Here is a 5,000-nt window from a genome sequence, read left to right as displayed (position 1 = left end):
TAGAATGACGTCATGTAAAAAATAGGGTTGAATTTAGTATGACATCATGTGAAAAATAGGGTGGAGTTTAGTACGACACCATTTAAAAATAAGGTGAAGTTTAGTATGACGTCATTTAAAATTAGACTGGAGTTTAGTATGACGTCATTTAAAAATAGGGTTGAGTTTAGTATAATGTCATTCAAAAATAAGGTGTAGTTCAGTATGACGTCATGTGGAAATAGGGTGTTTAGTATGACCTCATGTAAAAAAAATACGGTGAAATTTAGTATAACGTCATGTAAAAATAGAGTGAAATTTAGTATGACGTCATGTAAAAATAGGGTGGAATTTTGTATCACTTCAGGGTAAAAATTGGGAGAGAGTTATCTGAAAGCCTTCCTAGTTATTCCTTTGAAGCGTACATGGCACCCAAGCACTATAGATCTGAACATGAACACGGACGGAGAGAGAGAGAGAGAGAGAGAGAGAGAGAGAGAGAGAGAGAGAGAGGTGCCCAAGGATGTACCTGAATAATTGCAAATGCTAAATTTTAGACACTGTCGTCGCTGTTGATAAAGTGGCTTCTGGAATATCAAGAGAGATCCAGGAATGGGAGATGTCTAATTGATGATTTACCCGTGTGTGTGTGTGCGTAAGGTAAGGGGCTCGTGTCGCAGGCGTGGTGGGAGGGAGCGTTAAACGATGTACTGTTGGTGGTACAGTGTGCTGGATTCAGTGGACTAAGTTTCGGTTTGGTATACTGATTAAACTTAGGTAGACAATGAAAAGGCTTTGATTCTCATGCCGGAAGCAATGTCTGCGTGTTTGGGTGATATGTATCTGGCTTTATATATACGCATATATACATACATACATACATACATACATACATATATATATATATATATGTATACATATATATATTTATAATATATATATACAGTATATATATATATATATATATACATACATGTTTATACATAGATGAATATATGAATATATACACACACATATATGTGTATATATATATATGTATATGTATATATATATATATATATATATATGTTTGTGTGTGTGTATGTATGTATGTATGTATATATGTATATATATGCGTAAAAATCACAGGGAAACGTGATGCTCAGATGCAGAAGAACCACAGGGAAAATAAGAAATATGAAGTATAAGATTAAGTCCTGACCGGTTTCGTGTTATATATATATATATATATATATGTATATATATATATATATATGTATATATATATATATATATATAGAGAGAGAGAGAGAGAGAGAGAGAGAGAGAGAGAGAGAGAGTTATTAGTCAAGGTATTGTTTATCATTGTCACAGTTTTCCGATATCATTATGTGAACATATTACAAAGATATCCCATAAAGGAGCAATGTTTATCACTATCTCACTGTATCTTCTGCAGACCTTCTCATATGAATATTCCATCTGGCTTCCTTCCCAATATCCTTACAGAGACTTTGGTGAAACACTCGATATAGGATTTAGGATCTGAAACTTAATCCTAACAAGCCCAGGTGCCTGACTGTGAGTCAATCGTGCCCTATAGCCTTCAACCATTTCATCTCAATCTCTAATACTCATTCCATCTGTCCTTGTAGTCATTCCATCCTAATAATTTCTTGTCATTTCATTCTTATTTAAATTCATTCCATATTAAATATTAATAATTATTCCTTCTTAATTACTTGTGTAATGTTTCTCTGCAAGTTTTATTTACGTCTTAAATCTAACATGAGTTTGTGCTTATTAGAGAGTCACGTTTGCAAGACAGAAAGGTCTCCATCCTGTTAAGGTTTATTGGAAACATTATGTTTACACGACAGAAAGTTTCGCCCTGTTTGTTATTTTGTAGGTTCTCCTTTGTCATGAGAGACAATGGGTCCTCGACAGATTAAATAGATTAACCATGATCTTCCACGAAACCTTAATCTTCCGCAGCTTTTTAAATCATCACTTCTTTTATTGTATTTCTGGTAGGATTATAAAGAATAAGTTTGTTAATTATGTGTAGACAGTTTTAAGAAATGTGGGTATTCAATATTTATTCAGTTTCTCTCGCGTTTTTCTTGGATAATCTTTATTTTATGATAACGGTTCCCATTAAATACAAATGAGGCTGATCTTAACTAAGAAGTTCATTTAATAAGTTTACATCAATACCAAGTAAAAATCATTGATAATAACGTGAAAAATAATCCACAATGGGTTGCTTATCATATTGTTATAGAACACGCATTAAGTCTTGACAAATGAAAGTCGGGATGTTAATAAATCATTCATCGTCATAATTACGTTTTTTAAGTCGTCAAATGATGAATAATTTGATAAATAAATAGAATTAGAAACAAATGCTGTGATTTGCAAACTTTACGCAGCCGTAATATACCTAAGGAGACTTGTAACTTTAAAATGCCACAAAAGAATAAAGGGCCTCTGTAAACTCGAGCCAGGTAGGGGAGCACTCAACAGACGTGTAAACTTCAATAAATAGTATGGAAAGAGGGGATTGTAACCTACAAGGAATTACAGTAGGACAGAAGCCTTACAAACTTTAACAAATTGCTCAAGAAAATAGATCATATAAAAAAATATTACTTGTAATATAATGATTATCAGACTGCAACCCATCGAGAAAAATATTGTAAAATTTAAACAATTGTAGAACAAAGATTATTTGGAAGTTTTAACCAATCGTGGATTTTCCTTTTTTCCTCTGCGCCCAGAATAGAAAATATATTCAAAGCCGTAAATGGGAAAAGCTTTAAAGATTCGGGAGGACTGAAAGGCCGCTAAGAGCATTCCTGCATGTTGTCAATAAGGGCACAACCCTCCGACAGTGCTTCACTTCACCTGCAAACATTTCTTCGACTACTGACTAAGGAAGCATTTGCGAGGGCGTATTTGCACCCGTTAACATGACTGTCAAACAACCCATCTCCCCTATATAATAAAGAGCAACGTGTCTGGCTTATATGTATAAATATATTTCTTTCCTGCTACGCTCAGCGGCATTGACAGACGTATAATTACTCGGTCTCTCCCGTCCTTAGGGTAGAGGCTATATGTATAAATTTAGCTCTTTCTTGGTACGCTCAGCCGCATAGCCAGACGTATGACTACTCAATCTCTCCCCTTCCCTAGGGTAGGGGGATAGGGAGTAGTCATACCCTGACGAGAGGATCACCCCGAGGGGGTACATTCGGAAACCACAATCACCCAATAATTGCCGAAACAGCCGGGTTGTAGTTAGGGATAGGGAAGGGGGTGGGAAGGGTTGAATCTGCGTGCGTGCATGTGCGTGTCCATGTGTGCATATCTATCTAAATATTTACCCGTCATTTTATATGAATCGGGTACATTGGTATAGGATGACACATTGCCACTCACATTTTGACCCATTATTGTAGACAGATTCGTGGGATCTGTTGAAAGAGTACAGGCATTGATTTTCTGGATGGGGGAGTGACCCGCATACCCATCCCTTCACAGTAGTGACAGAACCCCGATGCCAACGATGTTTGATTTTTGCCGGGAGTCACCCATCTAAGAACTGATAAACCCAACGCTGATCGAGTAAGTTGCCTCCAGCAAAATGTGTTTGCCTTATGAGAGGCCTTCAGCTATGCTCTTATGGGTGATATCCCCGGTAGGATACGAAGCAAGCTTCGCCTTTATTGAAGCATAAACAACATTTTAATGAGGTTTTGAGGCTTACTTGTCTACAGAGCAGTCAGACGGCCTAAAGGCCAACATGTATCGTCAGAATGCTCATACGAAGAACAAGATAAAAAGAAAACTATACACAAAGATAATAATGAGGAGATTAAAAATATCCGGGTGATGGAAATATAGTTCAATTTTAACACTTTAATGATACAGATAGAGATAAGCCTTGTCTGAACGTAGTTCAATTTGCTCTCGTCTAAAAATCTCAGTAGCGATGTTTGCCATCATACCTTTGCAGGCGTCTGCTACTAGGATATATTAGGTAAAAGATAATTCTGTTAGCATAGCACAACCCAGTTGATTTATTTTTTATTTTTTATTTTTACATATTTCAAAACAATTCACATTTACATCTAGTGAATTTTTCGCCTCATCGATACATTCGTTTTTGAGTTACGTGTGATAGTAAGTTTTCTCGTTTTTTTTTTTTCGTTTTTTTTTTCAGATTGAAAATTTAAGTTCATGTCAATCATCAAAGAGTACAAGAGTACATGAAATTACAGTAAACTATTGCTTATTTTTTATTGTACAGGCATGAAATTGCATTTGTCCTGTTCAGACCCACTTTTTACGATTAGTTACTCACCAGTCTTTGCGTTATAATCACAATCGGACGTAAACAAGACATGGTCTCTTGAAGCCTTATTGTATTAGTAAAAACGATTAATTTACTCGATAAGTAACATCGTTGCAATATCATTTAAGACCTGGGAATGATTCTTTAAAGAATCTGTGTTTTTTCCCTTGTTGCATTTATTGCAAAACCGACTTGAAAAGTTATCAAGAGTGATAGAATTTTCCGATACAGAATTTCAGAAATACATCTTCAAACAATGGTTAACTTTGTTCTCTCATTCATTCTGTGCATTTCTGTGTTCCTACATTGCCAGTATTTACACAGCTTTAGGAGGTAGTGTGAACTTGGCTGTAAGGGTTTGTTTTGCACTTTTGCTCTTTAGAAAAAATAGCAATTTTCTGCTAATCGATTTGAAAAGGTACATGTGAAAGTAGGTTAGGAAAACATAGAATTCTAGACTAGATGTGTATGTTTTCACCTCTGTTTGTTTGTTTTTTTGTTTGTCACAAGTCTAACTAAAAAAAAGTTACCGATGAAATTTGATGAAATTTTCAGGATATGTCAGAAATGGGATGATTTAAAAGTGCAGATTTTGGTGGTGATCCGGATCCAGGATTTTTATTATTCAGCAGATTCAGCAGATTAAGTCTCGGTCAACAAATGAAAGAGGGAGAGCTCGGAC

The sequence above is a fragment of the Palaemon carinicauda genome, chromosome 26 (genome assembly GCF_036898095.1).
Source record: "Palaemon carinicauda isolate YSFRI2023 chromosome 26, ASM3689809v2, whole genome shotgun sequence".
Classification (NCBI taxonomy): domain Eukaryota; kingdom Metazoa; phylum Arthropoda; class Malacostraca; order Decapoda; family Palaemonidae; genus Palaemon; species Palaemon carinicauda.
Note: the sequence above shows the minus strand (reverse complement) of the source record.